This window comes from Nicotiana tabacum, chromosome 14 (genome assembly GCF_000715075.1).
Source record: "Nicotiana tabacum cultivar K326 chromosome 14, ASM71507v2, whole genome shotgun sequence".
NCBI lineage: Eukaryota > Viridiplantae > Streptophyta > Magnoliopsida > Solanales > Solanaceae > Nicotiana > Nicotiana tabacum.
This window is the reverse complement of record NC_134093.1, coordinates 33,219,679-33,241,563: the sequence shown is the minus strand read 5'-3', so window position 1 is coordinate 33,241,563 and position 21,885 is coordinate 33,219,679.

Genomic DNA, 21,885 nt, shown 5'->3' with positions numbered 1-21,885 from the left:
TATGATGAGTTATTTTCCCATCCTTGTGGTTGTTTTTGAGATTTTATATACATTGTGTTGAGCCGTGGACTATCTATTGTGAAATTAATTAACTTTGTTGTACCTTTGGAATGGTTTTGGCCTACGGGCAATTTGTATATACGAGTTGATGATGTTGTGCTGTTGTGATAATATTCTGTGTGAATTGTTGTATGATTTGGGTTACTATTATGCGGCGTATAAGGGTGGCATTCCATTGTTGACACTATGCGGGCATAAGGGTGGCATTTCACTATTGTTTTATGTGTTGGGATATTGTCTGGGCGAAGTGATAAGGGAGGCTATTATAGGAGCGATAAGGGTGGCTATTGATATTGCCAGGGCGGAGGGATAAGAGAGGCTATTAAACGGAGCGATAAGAAAGGCTATTATAGGAGCGATAAGGGTGGCTATTTATATTGTCAGGGCGGAGGGATTAAAGTGGCTATTATAGGAGTGATAAGGGTGGCTATAGGAGAGATAAGGGTAGCTATTGTCAGGGATGATATGTGATGATGTGAGGTTATTGTGTTGGTAATTTTTATGTGATGATGTGGGGGTTATTGTGTTGGTAATTTTTATGTGATGTTGTGATTTTTCTTGTATTTATTTTTATATCTTGTGCAACTTGTCTTGCTGTTTTGGTAAACTTGATAATAGTCTGATCTATGTTGAAATTATGAGCCTGTGGCTAGTGCCGAGCGAATTATGTTATATGGGATTGGGTTGCACGCCGCAACAGGTATGATTAATGTTATATGGGATTGGGTTGCACGCCGCAACAGATATGAAATGTGGGCACGAGGTGCCGGGGAAAATATGATAATTTTTATTATTGGCACGTGAGTTGTCCGTGCGGTTTTGATAGAAATATGGGCACGAGGTGCCGTGGAAACATGAAAGTAGGCTGAGACCCGTGCTACGAAAATATGAAAGTGGGCTGAGACCTGTATTATGAAAATATGAAAGTGGACTGAGACCCGTGTTTTATGATTATGAAATGAGGTGTCACATAGGGACTTTTATTTGAAAGAATTTATATTCGAAAGATATTTATTTGAAAGAAGTATATTCGAAAGATATTTATTTAAAAGAATTTTATATTCGAAAGATATTTATTTGAAATAAGTATACTCGGAAGGTATTTATTCGAAAGAATTATATGTGAAAGATATATATTTGAAGGACTTGATTAATTGGTTGTACTTGTGTTCTTGATTCGTTTGAGAAATAATTATGGTGTTCTTGTTGCCTTGCTGTTTATATCACTGGTTGATTTTTATTGCTATCACTGCTAGTTGTTTTTTAGTACTATTGTATACTATATTGCACAGGTTATTAGACAGTGAGTGTCTTGACTGTACCTCGTTACTACTCCACCGAGGTTAGTTTTGATACTTACTGGGTACCGACTATGGTGTACTCATACTACACTTATGGATATTTTTGTGCAAAGCCAGGTATTGAAGATATCGGATTCAGACAGAGGTTAGAGTGTGATCACAAGGATTTAAGGTAGAGTTGCTTGGTCGTCGCAGTCCCTGAGAGTCTTTCCATTTTATTGTACTGTCAACTCTTGTTCGAACAATATTGTATATTCGATCCTTGAGATCATTGCATGTATTCAGTTAGAATTTGTGAATCGGCATTACCAATTTTGGGAGGTTGTTATATTTGTTTCCGCTTTTGGTTTCGACACTTGTATTAAATTATCTATTTAAAAAAAAAAGGTTCGAAATATAATTGTAATGAACTTACATAGTCTTAAAGACTAAGTACCATCACGACGCATATGGTGGAATTTTGGGTCGTGATAAGTTGGTATCAGAGCTCTAGGTTTATAGGTTTTACGAGTCACGAACGAGTTTAGTAGAGTCTTGCGGATCGGTACGTAGACATTTGTACTTATCTTTGAGAGGCTACCGAACTGTTAGGAAATTTCCAATTCTTTCATTCCTATAGTGTGGATTTGTTGATTTTTGAATTTGAGTCTTTGTATCTCTAATCTCTCATAAATGGTGAGGACACGTGCTACCGGGTCAGCTGAGCAAACACCCGCGCATACTGCTAGGGCCGCAAGAGGCCGGGGCCGAAGTAGAAGCCGAGGTAGAGGCCAAGGAAGGACACGTGTCGTTGCTAGAGCACCTGTCAGAGTAACAATTGAGGAGCCGCAGTAGCTCTGGTTGGGGGACAGTTACTAGAAGCACCTGTTGTTACCCCCGGATTTCAGGAGACGTTAGCACAGTTCCTAAATATGTTTGGTACATTAACTCAGTCAGGATTGATCTCTGTTTCACCAAATATTTCACAGATAGGGGGATGAGCTCAGATTCCTACCGCCCGTACTCCAGAGCAATATATTCATATTGATCAGGTTTCGAGTGGTGCCGGTACAACCTGTTATTACGGTTTGGCCTGAGGTTAGGCCAGAGGCATCAGAAGAAGAACAGAAGAGACTTGAGAGATTTAAGATGTATAGTCCACCTACCTTCAATGGAAGAACTACCGAGGATGCCTAGGGATTTCTAGAAAAGTGTCACCATATTCTCTGCACCATGGGTATTGTGGAAGTGAGTGGACTTGCCTTTACTATATTTTAGCTGTCAGGAGCGGCGTATCAGTGGTGGCAAGTTTATGAAGAAAGTAGACCAGGTGGTGTAATGCCACCAACTTAGGCTCAATTTTTGGAAATATTTTTGAAATAGTTTGTACCCCAGACTCTATGGGATGCATGGTGCACGAAGTTTGAACGGTTTCATCTCGGCACCATGACAGTGTCAGAATATGCCACAAGGTTCAGTTAGCTAGCCCATCATGCACCTATTTTAGTTCCTGCAGTCACAGAAAGAGTCCGCAGATTTATTGAGGGGCTCTATTATGATCTTAAAATATGCATGGCTCGAGAGTTGCAGACTGATATCCCATTTCAGCAAGTAGTAGAGATTGCCAGGATGTTAGAATGTGTTCGAAATGAAGAAAAAGAGTCTAAGGAGGACAAGAGGTCTCGAAATTTTGGAGAATTCAGCGGATTCCACTCTATAGCTATCACTCATCATGGCGGAGGATCGGTCAGCCCAGTTCGCAATTCAGAATACTGGTAGTGCTCCAGTTAATACTTTTAGTGCACCACCAACACGGGGTTCTTACTGTGGTTATTCCAGTTATCTGGCACAGACTCAATATGAGAAGCCGCGCCTGCAGAAGGGTTGTTATGAGTGTGGTGATACGAGGGACTTTATGAGAAATTGTCCCAGACTTGGGAGGGGTGGATTTCATCAGAACACTCAGGCTACAAACTTTATTCCAGTTAATACTCCACGTGCACATCCAGTTAGGGGTGGAGGACAGGTGGGTAGAGGGCGCCCGAAAGGGGGAGGCCCGACCCGTTGATATAACTCCCATGATTTGGCTGAGGCCGATACACCGGATGGTGTCGTTTCAAGTATGATTTAATTTATAATAGAGGAGCACTATTCTTATTTTGATTTGACTCCGATTATCGAGGTGAAAGCTCCTTTCTTTCTCATTATATGGTGAGTTTGTGAATTTGTACTCCACTCACGTGTTTATCCCTGTTGGGAGATTTGATGGTGTTAGCCCGTGTCTGTCATGTTGTTTTGCACACTATTGAGGGCTATGAGTCCAAAAGCGACTTTCTATTACTCACTACAATGGGTTTTGATGTAATTTCAGGATAATTGATTACAAGTTTATGAATTATATGCCCTACCGGTATGGGGGTTCATTATGTGTTGTGAAATTGTTTCACGGAATTTATCGAAAACAACGGAACATTTCAGTTGGCACAATGTGCAAAGGTACTTGTGATTCAGAGTTGAGGATATGGTCCTTGCGGTTTTAATGTGATTTGATATGTTTAACTCGGACTACGTGCCACGGTGGAAGTTATATCAGGATGAGATCCTTGTGGTTAAATTCATGTGTTTTAAATTCTCTCTTTGTGAAATTTAATTTGTACTATAGTACTAATAGGGAGTCATGCCTGTTAGGCTTATTTGATAATTTCTTTATGTGTTTCTATGCATATTTAGCCATATTCGTGCTATAATTATTGAGTTTTAGCCTACGAGATGAGTGCCCAGGTAGCGTTAAATGTGACTCGTTAATCCGAATAAATAATTATGAGGTCTTCATGCCCTGCGTGTTGCTGTCCGTGTTGTGAAAAATTTGAAACGAGGTTTTGAATAATGTGAGGTTAATTGACGATGCTGAAATTAATTATGAACAACTATTATGACTAAATATATGATTATGGGAATACGTATGATGTGTGCGTAAGCACGAGTTGCTACAACCGGTTGAGACTAATACCGTGTGTTGATATTAAAATTAAGTCTTTTGAAAATGTTTGGAGTGTGAGAAATTAGTTTTAAAGTGTATAAATATGTATAAAAGAAATAATCTCAACTGAGATGGTGTTGTCGGACCCATATTAAATTTGCGGTGACGTAGAATCACCCGCGAGTATGTGTGTAAGGATACACCCAGTAATTTAATTTTCTTAGAATAATTCTTGGCACGTTCGAGGACGAACGTATGTTTAAGAGGGGGAGAATGTAATGACCCAACTTGTTATTTTATGAATTAACGTTCTGTTCAACGACTTAAGGTACCGAGTAACTTCGTAATATGTATTATGACTTGCATGTGTGGTCGAGTTTGGTTCCGGAAGGTTCAGAATTTAATTGAAAGAAAAATTCTTATTTTTGAAGCTTAAATGAAAAGAGTTGACCGGAGTTTGACTTTTGAGCAAATGACTCCTGAATGGGATTTTTATAATGTCAATAGCTTCGTATGGTGATTTCGGACTTAGGCGTATATCCAGATTTGGATTTGGAAGTCCGTAGGACAATTCGACGCATTTTAGCGAAAGTTGGAAAATGGAAGATTTTAAGAAAAATGTTGATCGAGAGTTGACCTTGATGTATTGGGCTTGAACTTCGATTCCGAAAATTTGAATAGCTTCGTTATGTCAGTTACGACTTGTGTGCAAAATTTGAGGTCATTCCGGATCGATTTGTTATGTTTCGGCACAAGACCTAAATTAGGATGCGAGTATCTACATATATATAAGGAGTTATGTGATGGACAACCTATCAAATGAAATAACTTCGAGTCTAGATTTTTACGCTTCCAATCGTTCGCCATTTGTACATTTTTACAAGAAGTTATGACGAAATTATCAAAGGCTGGCGGAGGAGACTGAAGCATCCGCGACCGCATCCGAAAGAAGGGCTGGCAGTGAAGTGCTGCCATAGCATCCAAGGCAACATCCGAAACCCAGAAATCTGGGCCTATAGATACAATTTCGGGGTTCATTTTCTCCACTTCATGTGGACGAATTTTGGAGCTCTTCTCCACTCACTCAAGACCACCAACTCCTCTCTTCTTCAAGGTAAGCAATCCCCATTATCTTGGTATGAAATTCCATCATTTCTACACTAGTATTGATGAAATCTACACATAAAATACTTAGATCTTCAAGTAATTTCTTCAAGAACTCAAAGGAGGGTTTTGTAAGATTTCTTCCAAAAAGGTAATCCTTCACCCTTAGACTTACATATATGGATTTATTACGAGTATGTGAGCAAGAAATAAGTATTAACACTTATTGGATGGTGCTTGGGAGCCATAAATACTTAATCTAGATTATTGGGTGTTGTAGAGATTTTGTAATGAATTACTTAGCAATAATTGGGTGGATGTGAGTTCATTGATGATTTTAATGGTGCTAAAGAAGGTTGCTTGTAGACAAAGGATGGTTTAGTATCTCTTGTTGGTGGGAATGAGGGTTTGTTGGATGAAGAAACACCATTACTGGAGGTAGTAATATGCTATGTACTCTAGGTATTTGATAAAATGCCTAAAGGACCAAATATCTAGAAATTTGTTACTAATATTGGTGCAATTGTGTTGCATTGTTGTAGATTGAAATTTGTTTAGTGTGGTAGACCATCGTAATATTATTAAGGGGCGAATTTCAGATTTGAGCCGTCCGGAGGTGGCTTCCCTCGCGAAGATCATTTAAAGCATTGACTTAGTTTTGTCGAGGTAAGTATCTTTCCTAACCTTGAGTGGGGGAATTATCCCTTAGGCATTGAGTCTTATGTGAAAATTGTGTATTTGAAAATCATGTACGCGAGGTGTCGAGTACGTACTTGGTGTGAGCACCTAATTTTTTACCGTACTTGAATATTTCCCGCTTCCATCTTCCCACGCGTGTCCCCACTCTTTGTCCCCCACACTTTGTCTCCACTCCACTTTCTCTTGTCCCCCATGCTTGCCCTCATGCTTGTCCCCCCACACTTTGTCTCCTCTCTACTTTCCCTTGTCCCCCATGCTTGTCCCCCACTCACAAACTCCATACCACTCTCCCTACCCATTAAAAACAACCCCCAATTCCTTTCTTCTTAGAGGAGACGGAGAGAACATCCCCTAGGAGGATCCCTCACCCCAAAAGAAAAGATAGTCGCTGCCCTCATTCCCTCTATCAACTCTAACAGACCACACCTTCATCTTCCTTCTCAAAAAACTTCCATCAAGATCAGCCTTGTTTTCACACCAAAACCCCGCTGTAAAGACCACCTAAAACCATCACTATCCAGCCCTCAAACCCAGCAAAGAATAGCCCAAAAATGAGCTCAAATCCCTCACCAAACGCAACAAAGAAGTCTGAAAAACCAGCTTCTAACATCACTAAAAGAGCTGCAACTTCAGCTCCATTTTCTGCCCATGAACTCCAAGTTTTAACCACTAAAAACGAGCAGAAATAACCCCAAAGTCCATCTCTAAAACACCCCCAAGAATGCCCTCAAAACTCTTCCCAAAACGTCACCCAAACCAGCCCTAAAAATCGTCCGCAAGACAGCTCCAAAGAGCATCCAAACCAGTAGCGAAATTGCTAAAAAACCATTCCAAAAAACCTAGAAAATCCGTCCCAAAATCAGCACCAAAAATCCGACGAAACACCGTCCAAAACCAGCAACAAACATCCATCAAAACGACCCATTTTACACCCGAACAAGTTGTCCAAAGCTAGTCAAGTCGGTATAATTTTCATCTAGATCTTGGTTTGAGGTCGCCGTCAAGGTTATGGTCGATTGACTATGTTGCGTTTGAAGGTCCCTGTTTTGCTCTTGCTTAGGTCAAATTATAGTTGCCAATTTCCTTGTATTTTGGCATCGGTAGAGGTTCTTCAATGTAAAGGAAGTTTCAAGCAATAAGGTCCATTCTTTACACTTATGTTATCTCAATTTGGTGTTGCTAGCAAAATAAAGATTCTGGTTATTTGTTGCTCTTCTGTGTTGTTTTGTCTTTAGTAGTAGTCTTAATTAGCTAGTCTTTTGTCCTATACCATGACTTGATCTGTGAGATTCATGCTTAGCTCATTATTTACAATTTAGTATTTGTTGTATGTTGATTTGCTATCTCCCCTCATTATAGTTAATACATTAGCATCATGTTGGATTAAAGAAGCTTTGTGTAAATTCATTGGAAGTTTAGGAAAGTTAATCATGTTGGGATTTGTAAATTCACGGGTTTATGGTAATTGATGTAATTTTGGGCTTTAGTTTATTCTTACATTCTAATATTCGGGACATTAACACTTGGTTTGAGATAAGTGATTTGTCTTATTTTACATAACAAATAATTGCTTAAATAGCTCCAATAATAACTCTCGAACCTCACAACAATCTCAAAGGTAGGAAAACAACAAATTATGAATACAATTAATATGATTTAGGCGCGTTATTAATTAAATAAATCACCGTGATTATGTATACGTTCGCGTGACATGACCATGATTCCCAAACTAAAACCGAAGTATGCGTTCGCGCAACTTTGAGCGAAATAATCTTAATAAATAATGTGTTATTAATCGTACAAGTACGCGTGACATGATTTTAACACACTAAATAAAACGGATTCACACACACGTGGTTCGTTTCAAGATAATTTCCATAAATCTAATCAAGCAATAAAAGTGTACATAGGTAAAACATGATAATCAATAAATCACAGTTTGTCCAAAATTAATTCAAGCCAAGTTGTAGTCAATAAAGCTACCGTGCCAGAACCACGGGACTCGGGGAATGCCTTACACCTTCTCCCCGGTCAACAAAATTCCTTACTTGGACTTTATTTTCGCAGACCAATACTAAAAGAGTCAAATCTTTCTTTGATTAGGGATTCAAATAAAAGGTGACTTGGAACACCCGAAAATCAATTCCAAGTGGCGACTCTGAACAATAAGATAATCCCTATTTCAAATTGTCACTTTAATTGGAAAAACTCTTTAACCCACAATAATCCATAACACACATTATCGTTTTGGGGGGGCATAAAAGGGGTGTGACAGCTCTGGCGACTCTGCTGGGGAACTTCAAGAATTCGAGCTTGTACATTGACTTTATTTGGATTTATTAATTTTGGTATATATTGTGATTTATTTGGGCCTAATGTGTTTACTTGTCTAGTTTTTACCGTTTTGATATTGTTGAACTGTACATATAAATTGTATCCTCTTTTGCATCCCTCTGAGTCTTCTGATAATTAGTTATGTTGTGTTTGCATACCAGCATCACAAAATTTCTGTCTTAAGATAAAGCCAGTTAGCCTACCAGCTTCTGGTGAAGGATTTAGTCACACATGTTTAGGCGGGAGAGCCGTTAGCTAGCCAGTGTTGTTCTACTACTGGTGACGCTTGACGATCCTCGGCTCGGGTTATCCGCCCGGGTAAGCCAGGTCTAGATACCATCTCCTTTAGGATTTACAAACTTAGAAGAACAAGCCACAAGCAATGAATATCCCTAGTAGGCTACGCTTTATTTGCATCATGTGTATTTGACTTAGCAGCGCTCGACACAGGGGCCGAGTTCTGTTTTAGGATAGGCCTTGTTGAGACCATTATGTCATGTTATATTCTACTTGTTACATTATTTGGGAGGCTTGCATGTCGACCGACTTTAGCATAAATCAGTTGAACGAAGAGAGAAAAAATGATGTGGTCTAGCGCATATGGTTTTTAAAGATTAATTTTCATAAAAAAAGAAGAAGAGCATAGTCGATTTTAACCGAACTACGCGGGTTTGATTCTCACCGGATGTGAGATACGTAGGCAAACCTCATCGGTTTCGGCCCCAATTTTCAAAAATCCAAAAAGATATTTTCCTTTAATTGCTTCTTTAGAAATTTCTTTTTTTTGAGACCAAAAATCCAAAAAATATTTTCTTCCTTTTAAAAAAAAAAAGTCTTTCAGCCAAAGTCTAAAAAAATATTTTCTTTCTTTTGAAATTTTTTTTAAAAAAAATCAAAATTCAAAAAAATTCTTTTTTCTTCTTTAGAAGTTTTTCTTTCACCAATTCCAAAAAAAAAAAAAAAAATTAAAAATATTTTCTTTGCTAGGAGATTTTGTCGGATTAATTGTATATGAAAAAAAGAGAGTTAGTTTATCTATTTTATTTCTCATCCACCGAACTACGCGGGTCTGATTCTCATCAAGATGTGAGATACGTAGGCAAAGCTCATCGGTTCCGGCCCCAATTTTCAAAAAAAAAATACTAAATCCAATTTTTTTTTATAGTCCCACAATTTAGCTTTTATTTATTTATTTATTTATATTCTTTTATTGAGTCAAAACCCGAGAAATCAAAATTTTTGTGTGTCAATAATATGTTTGATCAAAGCCTAACCCCGTGTCTGGGTAGACATGTATACCATGAGTGGGGAAAGAGGTAAGTCTGAAAAGAGGCCCAGATCAGAAGGGATACCAGATTTTCTGATTGTCGATCAGATACCACAATTGTTGTGGGATTGGTGGAGAGACTTTAAGGAATATGAGCGAAACCAGATAAAGAAATACTTGGGACATTTAGTTCACATGATTACGATAAAGCCCAGGAGGGATGTGATTGAAGCTTTGATTTCGCACTGGGATCCTGAAAATAATGTGTTCCGTTTTATCGACTGTGAAATAACTCCGACCTTGGAGGAAATCGCCCATTTCCAGGGGTGGGGCCACAATCTTCGCCGCCAAAGGTCCATAGTACAAAAAAATGTGAACGAGGGTAGGATTCTGAAGCTTTTGAATATAAATTACGGACAATATGAAGGTCTAGGAGGCAAATGGGTTAAGTTGGGCTTTTTGTTTCAGTTGTATGGCCTAGAATGCAATTTCGAAAGGAATGTGGGAAAATTGAAATCAAAGGAAGATAAGGAAACACGGAAGGTACATAGAAGGTTTGCATTTATGGTCACTTTTTTGGGGCGTTTAGTTTTCCCGGAAAGAGAAGAATGCATTGACATCCGCTTGGCAGGTATAGTTGAGGCTCTGACCTCAGAAGGGGGTGATTATACTTTGGTCCCTATGATTATTTCTTGCATTTTCCGTGCTTTAACTAGATGTAAAATGGGCGCGCGAAAGTTTGATGGTTGCAATATTTTGTTACAGATATGGTTTTTGGAGCATTTCTATCATCCTACGATCACTAATTTTAGTGAGCTATGGCCCAATCATACTTATGATCACCAGAAAAGAATTGACGAATGTGACTTATAAGAGGGGATTGGCGCCTGGAAAGAACTACTTCTTACTCTGTCTGCCAAACGGATCACTTGGAACTACGATTGGTTCTCCTCTAAATAGGTCATTTGTGAGTCTACATACCATTCTTATTTGGTACTCATAGGATTGGATGGTGTTCAGTCTTATGCTCCACTTCGGGTAATGTGCCAATTTGCACGACTACAGGAGGTGCCACCAACACGAGATATGAGCAAGTTCTGTTATGATTTTGGTAAAGATCAACCTCATGACGAAGAAGAAATTATGAAAATTTGGTATGCAAGTAAAGTCTCGGAGTTGACTGATATGGTAGAAGACCGAGATCATGGAGAGGTGATCCCTGAATATATTACCTGATTTCATGACCCTTCGTCGCTTAGAGATAGGCCTGAAGGATCCAATAGGAGGAGAAATGATCAAAGAGCTATAGAAAGGTTAAAAGAGGAATTGGAGCATTCCCGGATGACCATATTAAACAAAAAACCCAACTGCAAGCCGGAGTCACTCAGATTCGTTTAAATATTGAGAAAGATTATCAATCGGCCTTACGGGGAATGGATAAAGATCTAAAGCATGCTAAAAATGAGGCGGCCTGCTTAGAAGAAGAATTGGCAAGCACTATTGATTTAGTTAGAAGAGTTGAGGCAAATAAAAATGCTGAAATGCATAAGCTGCAAGAAGACTTGAGTATCATTGAAGAGGATGCGCACCAATAACAATTGTAGTTTGATCAGCAGAGAGAGCAGTTTGAAAGAGAAAGGGCCCATTGGATACGCTCAAAGGGTCAGTTTCTTGCACAATTGGAAGAAATAAAAAGGCATAAGGGAGGTCATCAACATGCAGATTTTGAGGTAGAGCGGCGTCAGTGGATGATTGAGAGAGCTGTGCTAAACCGCCGTATTGAAGAATACGAGGGACGCGAGACTGAGATGGGTAACGCCCTCAACACTACCCAGATATGGTTGCAGAATTGTCACGTGAATATGGGGCAAGCTAGAGAGCAAGTACTTCAATTGGCAGAGAAAGCAGCATATATTCATGACGATCATCGTCATCTAAACAATGAGAAAGTTGGTCAACAGGCACGTGCCCTCGTTCCACAATTGCCGGGAGTGTTTCAGAATTTGTACGAGATGTTGGGAGGAGAGTGGAGGCCAAGGGATGCAGACCATTGATGATATCAGTTTAAGAAAGAATGCCATTGAAGATTAAAGTTTTGGTGCAGTCAATTAGTTTTTAGTTTCATTTTTCATTTGTTGTATTTGTAATTTTATATTTGTCGCATTTTCAGTCATAGTTATGTATTTAGAGTCAATTTGAATAATAATAATAATAATAATAAAAAATAAAAAATCAAAATTGTTATCATTTCCCCCTGAACTACGTAATGATCTGATTCATGCGGCGACATGATACGTAGGCAACCCACAAAAGGTTCGATCAAAATATTTTTAATGATTCTAAGATGAGGGATCAAAATGAGGCGTAAGTGAAAAAAGAAGAAGAAGAAGAAGAAAATAAGAGCGTCAATAAGAAGCTACCTCATAAGCCGGAATGAAACATGAAGCCTCCAAAAACATGTTAGAAATAGTGACAATGATAGGAGCATGGCACATTATGTGTGATTCATATCTATAAAATGCTTAACCCTAACACATTTGCTGTCTCTTACGTAGTAAGCTTAAGGTGGTTGGTTTGTGGTGAAACTGGCAGCACAACATTACTTCACTAGATCTAAGGGAGCAGTAGCAATGGCCAACGATGATGAGATCGAGCTGATCAGTGACGACCCCCAGGATCAATCAGTTGAACAAGAGTCTGAGAAAATAAGAAAATTGAGACATCAATTGTCTGATGTATATCAAGCTTGGGTGTCTGGTCAACCTCCACCCCGGGGTCCCTCAGAGGGAACTTCCACCGTACCCCTGGCTACTTAACCACCACTCCATGCAACGAGCGACCTCATTTTACCACCAGGGTATGTGCCAAACTACGGCCTCCACGTTGCTCCTGGTACCTCTAATGTGCGACCTCCAGTCGTACCGGTCAAGAACACTCCTCTAGTCGTGTCTGGCGCACCGACATACACAATCTCGCCTCCACCTCCTGTGATGAGGCCAATCAACAAGCCACCATCTCATGCTTATGATGGCCAATACTACTCTCCAAATATGGCTTTCAGGGTCTCGGCTCCATGTAATCAGACTCCTCAGTACGAGTCACCAGTGGAAAATGAAAAGCTTGCCAAGACGGTTGAGCCGGATGAGATGGCCAGGAAAATGAAAAGTCTTGAACAGAACATAAAGAACATACAGGGACTAGGGGGTCACAAAAGTGTTTTGTTCAGTGATCTATGTATGTTCCCTCACATCCATTTGCCACCAGGATTCAAGACCCCAAAATTCGAGAAGTATGATGGACACGGCGACCCTATCGCCCATTTGAAAAGGTACTGCAACTAGCTGAGGGGTGCAGGTGGAAAAGAAGAATTACTGATGGCTTTTTTTGGGGAAAGTCTTGTGGGGGTAGCCTCCGAATGGTTCATTGACCAAGATATCTCTCACTGGCATGTCTGGGACGACATGGCCCAAGCCTTCGTCAAACAATTTCAATACAACATAGATATTGCGCCGGATCGCAATTCCCTGTCCAATATAAAGAAAAAGCCGACTGAAAGCTTTAGGGAGTATGCAATCAAGTGGAGGGAGCAAGCAGCTAGAGTTAAGCCACCCATGGATAACCACGAGTTGATCACTGTTTTTCTGGAGGCCCAAGAGCCTGATTAGTTTAAGAACATGATGTCCGCAATGGGTAGACCTTTTGCGGAAGCGATCAAAATAGGAGAAATGGTAAAAAATGGCCTCAAGACTGGCAGAATTGTAAGTCAAGCTGCTCTCAAAGCCACCACCCAAGCTATCCAAAATGGGTCGGGAAGTTTGGCAAATAGAAAGAAGAGAGATGAAGGGTCCATGGTGACTTCGGGATCCAGGGAAGTTCAAAGAGGGGCATCGCACCCTTATGTGCAAGATCGGCAGGGGCAATCCAGCTACCCTCAACATTACTATCCCCCGCTAATTCCTCAGTACTCTGTGGGACCGCCACAATATACAGTGTTTAATGCTCAATCATATGCTCGTCCTCCCAATCAACAGGTACGGGCACCAGCTCCAAGATTCCCCCGACCTCAGCAGCAAAATTTTCGGGCACCCTACAATGCTCGTCCTAGGCAGGATTATGGTCGAGAGCAGAGGCCGGTGGAAAAATTTACTCCATTGGCTGAATCATACTCTAGTCTATTCCAGAAGTTGAAGCAGATGGGCGTGATTGGACCCATCGCTCCCCACCATATGCATCCTGATTCACACGGATTTCAAGCAAATGCTAGATGTGAATATCATTCAGGTGCTCCGGGGCATAGCACTGATGACTGTTGGACCCTGAAAAGAGCCATAGAAAGACTCATTGTTGAAAAATTGATAATAGTCACGAATGGCGAGGACCCTCCTAATGTGACCAATAACCCGCTGCCAGTACACAATGATGTTTATTTTATGGGAATGATTGGCCGATATCATGAATACAAGCCGGTTGGTCGAGCAGAAATGATAGTGGTAACGATTCAAGAGGGAACCAAACTGGAAGTAAGTCCAAGCCTTGATGCACCGTTGATTGTGAAAGGCGCCCTGATCTCAGAGAGGGCAACTTTATTTGTTCCAAAAATCTCGAGGTTGGAAGTTCTCTCCAATGTTCCAAACCCAAAGTTATACGTCCTTAGAGGTCACCCCATCACAAAGCAGAATCAGGGCGATACGACGGGTATAATAGAACCGATCATAATCAAGCCTGCCACACAACCCCGTGTAACAAATACGAAAACCATCCCTTGGAACTACAACAAAACTGTAGTAACCTACAAAGGCAAGGAAATCATAGAAGAAGTGGGGGAAACTGGAGGTTTGACTCGATCAGGGAGGTGTTACTCTCCAGAAGAGTTGTGGAAGGCTAAGCAAATCAGAGAAGGCCAAATGCCAATAAAGAAACCGGTCACTAAAGAAGAGGTGGAGGAGTTTTTGAAAAAGATGAAAGTTCAGGATTACTCAATCATTGACCAGCTGAGAAAGACTCTTGCCCAAATCTCTCTGTTATCTCTGCTCATACACTCAAGAGAGCATGCCCGTGTACTAATCAAAATCCTGAACGAGGCACATGTGTCAGAGAATACCACCATGAATCAGTTAGAGAAGATGGCCAATAGATTTTTTGAGGTGAACAAAATTTCCTTTACTGATGATGAACTTCCTGAGGAGGGATCCGGTCACAATAGGGCTTTGCACTTGATTGTCAAATGTGAGGGGCATTATGTGAAGCGAGTCATGATTGATGGAGGCTCGAGTGTAGATATATGCCCCCTCTCTACCTTGCAAAGTATGAAGATCAATACAGACAGGATCCAACCCAGCAATGTTCGCATCCGGGCTTTTGATGGCTCAGCGAGAGATACCATTGGGGAGATCAACCTCACCATGACGATTGGGCCTGTTGATTTTGAAATTGTCTTCCAAGTAGTGGACATGGAAACTTCTTATAACTTTCTTCTTGGAAGGCCATGGATCCATACGGCCCGAGCTGTGCCATCCACCTTGCATCAGATGCTCAAATTCGAGCACGACATGCAAGAAATTATTGTTCACGGAGAAGACGAGTCATCCATTTATAAAGACCCGTTAATCCCATGTATTGAGGCCAAGGAAGGATGTGAGTCTATTGTCTATCCGGCTTTTGAAGTGGTTGCTGTGGACCATGTTAAGGAAGGAAAGACCATTCTACATCCTCGTCTCTCCGCCACATCTGTAATGGTGGCTGCACTTATGATGAGACAAGGTTATGAGCCAGGAAAAGGCTTGGGGGCATCATTGCAAGGAATTTCAGAACCCATTTCTCCGTTCAGTAACAAGGGTACTTTTGGTTTAGGCTTCAGGCCCACACAAGCGGACAAAGACAAAGCCAAGCACTGCAAAAAGTACGGGTAGGTCTTGCAGCAACCTATCCCTCACATTTTTTACACTTTTGTTGAGCCACGATTCAAACATGGTCAAAATTCCACGGCGCATGCAAACATTGATGAAATTTGCCATGGCCTCAGGCAGATGTTTTCTGAAGTGGATATGATCCAGGCTGGTGAAGGCACTAGTCGTGCCGATATGCAACTAATTGGCCCAGAAACCATACTCAATAACTGGGAAGCAACTCTTCTCCCCACAAGGAAGGAGTCTTGGTAGTTGACTTTTGCAGCTTCTTTATTTTGTACTTTGGGTTACTTTCAGGGTTGTAATCCAAATATCTTAGTATGATTGTTTTACTTTGACGTTAACCCCTCTATCCTTTCAAATTCAATGAAATGCAGTTCAGTTTCGTATTAAATTTTTGTATCTTTTCCTTTTCCTAATTCCTTCCATTTTATTTCCATTTCAGTTTTGTTAATGTCAGCTTTGATAACATGACATGCATGCTGAATTCATGCCCAGATCTCAAAAAGTTGTCTAAATTTAAAATAATGCATCACGAGGTCGAATATGATGAAGATAAGGTTGTTGAGGAAATAAAAAGAGAGTTGGAACAATTCGAAAACAAGCCCAGGCCTAACCTCAATGAAACTGAGCCAATTAATATCAGAGGTCATGAAGAAGTCAGAGAAACAAAGATAAGCATTCACACTGAACAAAAAACTAGAGATGCCTTGATTCAACTTTTATTTGAGTATAAAGATATGTTTTCTTGGTCTTATGATAATATGCCGGGTTTAAGCGCCGATTTAGTGGTTCATAAGCTTCCCACATATCCCGATTTTCCACCAGTCCAACAGAAGCAACATAAATTTAAAACGGACATGAGTGATAAAATCAAAGAGGAAATAATGAAGCAATTGAGCGCCAATATTGTCAGAGCCGTACGATATACCACCTGGGTGGCAAATGTTGTGCCCGTGCCAAAGAAAGATGGAAAAACTAGAGTTTGTGTTGACTATAGAGACTTGAACAAAGCAAGTCCGAAGGATAATTTTCCTTTGCCAAACATCCATATTCTTGTAGATAATTGTGCAAAGCATGAGATACAGTCGTTTGTGGATTGCTATGCTGGGTACCACCAGATTCTAATGGATGAGGGTGATGCAGAAAAGACCGCTTTCACCACTCTGTGGGGTACCTATTGTTACAGGGTCAATCCATTCGGTTTAAACGGGGCGACTCTCATGAGGGCCATGACCATCATTTTTCACGACATGATGCACAAAGAGATTGAAGTATATGTCGATGATGTCATCATAAAATCAAAGACACATGCTGATCACGTGCATGATTTGAAAAAGTTCTTCGAACGTCTTCGAAGGTATGACCTTAAGCTCAATCCGGCCAAGTGTGCATTCGGGGTTCCATCTGGGAAACTCCTCAGTTTTATAGTTAGTCGGAGAGGAATCGAATTGGATCCATCTAAGATAAATTTCATTCGAGATCTGCCACCCCCGAAGAACAAAAAGGAGGTTATGAGTTTGCTTAGGAGGTTGAACTACATCAGTAGATTCATTTCTCAGCTCACAACCATGTGCGAGCCCATCTTTAAGTTGTTGAAAAAGGATGCTGCAATCAAGTGGACGGACGATTGCCAAAATGCTTTTGACAGGATCAAATATTATCTATCAAAACCCCCTGTACTGGTCCCACCTGAACTTGGTAGGCCTTTGCTTTTATATCTATCAGTGATGGATAATTCCTTTGGATGCGTTCTGGGGCAACATGATGCAACATGCAAAAAGGAACAAGCAATATATTATTTGAGCAAGAAGTTCACCAATTATGAGATTAAGTACACCCTTTTAGAAAGGACATGTTGTGCCTTGACGTGGGTCGCTCAGAAGTTGAGACATTATCTTTTGGCTTATACTACTTACCTCATATCCAGAATGGATCCTTTGAAGTATATCTTCCAAAAGCCAATGCCCACTGGCAGGCTCGCAAAATGGCGAATCCTGCTCACAGAGTTCGACATCGTCTATGTCACTCGCACCGCGATGAAAGCACAGGCTTTGGCCGATCATTTGGCAGAGAATCCAGTTGATGATGAGTACATGCCACTTACCACATACTTCCCAGACGAAGAGATCTACTCAATAGAGGAAGTAGTTCCAGACGACAACCCTGTATGGAAATTGTATTTTGATGGAGCTGTCAATATCAAAGGAGTTGGGATCGGGGCAATCCTCATCTCACCTATTGGACAGTATTACCCTGAAATGGCCAGACTTCATTTCTTCTGTACTAATAATACGGCAGAATACGAAGCATGTATCATGGGTTTGAAAATGGCCCTCGATCTAGAAGTGCATGAATTATTGGTTATGGGAGATTCTGACTTGCTTATCCGGCAAGCCCAAGGCGAATGGGAGACTCGAGACATCAAGCTTATTCCATACAGACAATGTGTACAAGATTTGAGCAAAAGATTCAAATCCATCGTGTTCAGGTACATTCCCAGGTTTTACAACGAGTTAGCCGATGCTTTGGATACTTTAGCCTCAATGCTCCCTTATCCGGGAAACACTCATATCGATCCACTAAAAATCCAAGTTTGGAATCAACACGGTTACTACAATACAATTGAGATAGAACCAGATGATGAACTATGGTATCATAACATAAAATGATTCCTGAAAACAAGAGAATACCTAGAGCATGCCAAGGGAGATCAAAAAAGAACTATAAGGCGGCTCGCCAGTGGTTTCTTCCTGAATGGGGAAATTTTGTACAAAAGGACCCCAGATTTGAACTTGTTGAGATACATAGATGCCACAGAAGCTGAGCGGATCATGACTGAAGTGCATTCGGGGGTATGCGGACCTCACATGAATGGATATGTTTTGGCGAAGAAGTTTCTGCGGGCAGGGTATTATTGGCTTACAATGGAGCAAGATTGCTTCAGTTTTGTTCTCAAGTGTCACCAATGCTAGATTCATGGTGATCTGATTCACTCGCCACCTTCGGAGTTGCATCCCATGTCCTTTCTTTAGCCTTTCTTTGCTTGGGGAATGGATGTTATTGGGCCAATTGAGCCAAAGGCTTCAAATGGGCCATAGATTCATTTTGGTTGCCATTGATTACTTCACCAAGTGGGTGGAGGCCATCACTTTCAGAGCAGTCACCAATAAAGCAGTGGTAGACTTTGTTCATTCCAACATTATCTGCCATTTCGGTATCCCAAATACCATCATCACTGACAATGCATCCAATCTCAATAGTCATTTGATGAAGGAGGTATGAGAGCAATTTAAAATTATGCATCACCATTCTACCCTTTACCGGCCAAAAGCCATTGGAGCTGTTGAAGCGGCGAACAAGAACATCAAGAAGATTCTTAGGAAAACGATCCAAGGTTCCATACAATGGCATGAAAAGTTGCCTTTTGCTCTTTTGGGATACCGCACGACTGCTCGCACATTTATTGGTGCAACTCCTTATCTGTTGGTATATAGAACGGAAGCTGTAATACCAGCTGAAGTCAAAATTCCCTCTCTTTGGATCATTGTGGAGTCAGAGATTAAAGATACAGAATGGGTAAAGACCCGATTAGAACAACTAATGCTGATTGATAAAAAATGGCTAGCAGCAGTGTGCTTTGGCCAGTTATACCAGCAAAGAATGGCACGCGCTTACAACAAGAAAGTGCGTCCAAGGCATTTCGAGGTAGGCCAACTCGTTCTGAAATGCGTTCTTCCACACCAAGTAGAAGCTAAAGGAAAGTTCGCCCCAAACTGGAAAGGACCCTACATCATCAAGAAAGTGTTACCAAAAGGGGCCTTGCACTTGGTGATGAAGAAGGACGGGTACCAGACATGATTATTAATGCAGATGCAGTCAAAAGATATTATGTCTGATATATACCCACTGTGGAACTTTCACGCATGATTTTCTTAGAACGAGATGACGAAGGCTACCATTGCTCGCTATTCCAAGCAAGTGTCACCCTTTTGTTACCCCTTTTAAGATGTATTTTTCTTCCTTGTTTTGAGTCATTGAACTACGTCCGACCTGATTCCGAAAGGATACGTAGGCAGCCTTACCCTGGGTTCGGTCCCATCGCAACAAAAATCCATATTCCCAATACTCCAAAACTGGGGCAGAAGTTTGTTTTTATCTTACGATTTTCCCGTAGAAACAGTTCCCAAAGTTGTTATTCAGTTCAAGGTTCTTTTTTCCTTTTCCTGTTAAGAATTTCTAATCGATCTTTGAGAATACTTGAAGTCCCCATGCCAGGGGCATTGGCCAACCTTCCATATGAAAAAAACCCGTATGAGCACTGTATGGCGACAGTGAGCAGAGAAATGCAAGAGTCTTATTGGTGAAAACCAGATGGGCACCATAAGGCAACAGTGATTAGAGAAATGAGAGAGGTCAGTTAGCGAAAACCCGCAAAGGGCGCTACTAGCCGAATGAGGGTCTTCGATGCTCCGGCATGAGCACAACCAAGACAGTTTCAAGATGAATATTTGCGACGTATTTTGAGAATTAGACAGCTCAGACAGATCAGGCGTCCAATCCAAAATGCATGTCATGATTCATTGAAGTCGGCACATATCTCCAGATAAGTCTCCTTATTTCTCTCCCCGAAAGGGACACCTTTTATTTAGATATAATTCCTTTTTCACTTCCAATTTCTCTTCTATTCTTTTCCATAATTTTTCTTAGATTCCCTTTTGGTCTAATCTTGCATCAAAAGCAAAGCAAAAATGGCTGCAAAACTATCTACAGTTTTTCCGTAATACCGAGCATAATTTGGAGCATATACGGCATTGACGAAGGCAGGAATCCATCTGTGATCTCTTTTGATAAGGCGGACAAAGTGTCTCAAAGAAACTGAAAAGGTCGCCTAAGCAAGACTTGCTTCATGGGAAAAGTTGATAAGCACTACAGACACAAACTGGTTCTGATGCAAGATAACTAAGTTTGATTTTAAATAAAAATTGCTTTGCCTTAGATACAAGGGTTAACGGTACTGTGGACATCCGGGTATGAAACAGCCAGGGGAGACGTCAGAAAGACAAAGTCTCCAGAAAATAATACAAAGTATCCGAGAATCTCGGTACCACTCTGATAGAATCAGTTCTTTGACAACGGGGTGTCCGTGAACTCAAACTCCTCAGTGCATCAAGGCCACAAACCGACCACCACTTTAAAAACTCACAAATTTTCTTTGTTTGAAGTAGGAACAAAGTAGTGCAGAATGGCGGTTCTCAAAGGACGAATGTCACCAAATGTAAGCTCCTTAAAATCTTCAGCATGCATCACTACTATCCATACCTCTAATTTTCATAGCTTAACCCAGGCAAAACCTTTTCACCTAGGGGGACCCAGCTCATAGGTCCGAGTAGAAGTACTCTTTGCCCATGTTATTTTACAGTAGCTTAACTCAAGTAGAACCATTTCACCTTGGGGGATCCAGCTCAAAGTTCCGGGTAGAATTACTTTTCGCCCAGGCTGTTTTTCGTTGCTTAACCCAGGTAGAACATTTTCGCCTAGGGCGATCCTGCTCATAGTTCCGGGTAGAAGTACTCTTCGCCCAGGCTGTTTTACGTAGCTTAACTCAGGTAGAACATTTTCATCTAGGGGGATCCAGCTCATAGTTCCGGGTAGAAGTACTCTTCACTCAGGTTGTTTTACGTTGCTTAACCCAGGTAGAACTTTTTCTCCTAGGGGGATCCAGCTAATATTTTTGGGTAGAAGTACTTTTTGCCCAGGCTGTTTTACGTAGCTTAACCCAGGTAGAACATTTTTGCCTAGGAGGATCCAGCTCATAGTTCTGGGTAGAAGTACTCTTCGCCCAGGCTATTTTTCGTAGCTTAACCCAGGTAGAACATTTTCACCTAGGGGGATCCAGCTCATAGTTCCGGGTAGAAGTACTCTTCGCTCAGGTTGTTTTATGTAGCTTAACCCAGGTAGAACCTTTTTCACCTAGGGGGATCCAGCTCATAGTTCCGGGTAGAAGTACTCTTCGCTCATGTTGTTTTACGTAGTTTAACCCAGGTAGAAACTTTTCGCCTAGGGGGATACAACTCATATTCCGAGTAGAAGTACTCTTCACCCAGGTTTGCTTTTCGTAGTTTAACCCAGGTAGACCTTTTTTCACGCTGGGGATTCAGCATTTTTTCAATAATACAGGGCGCCAACCCCTGGTTATATTTTCTTTTCCAGTAATACAGGGTGCCAACCCCTGGTTACATTTCCTTTTCAGTA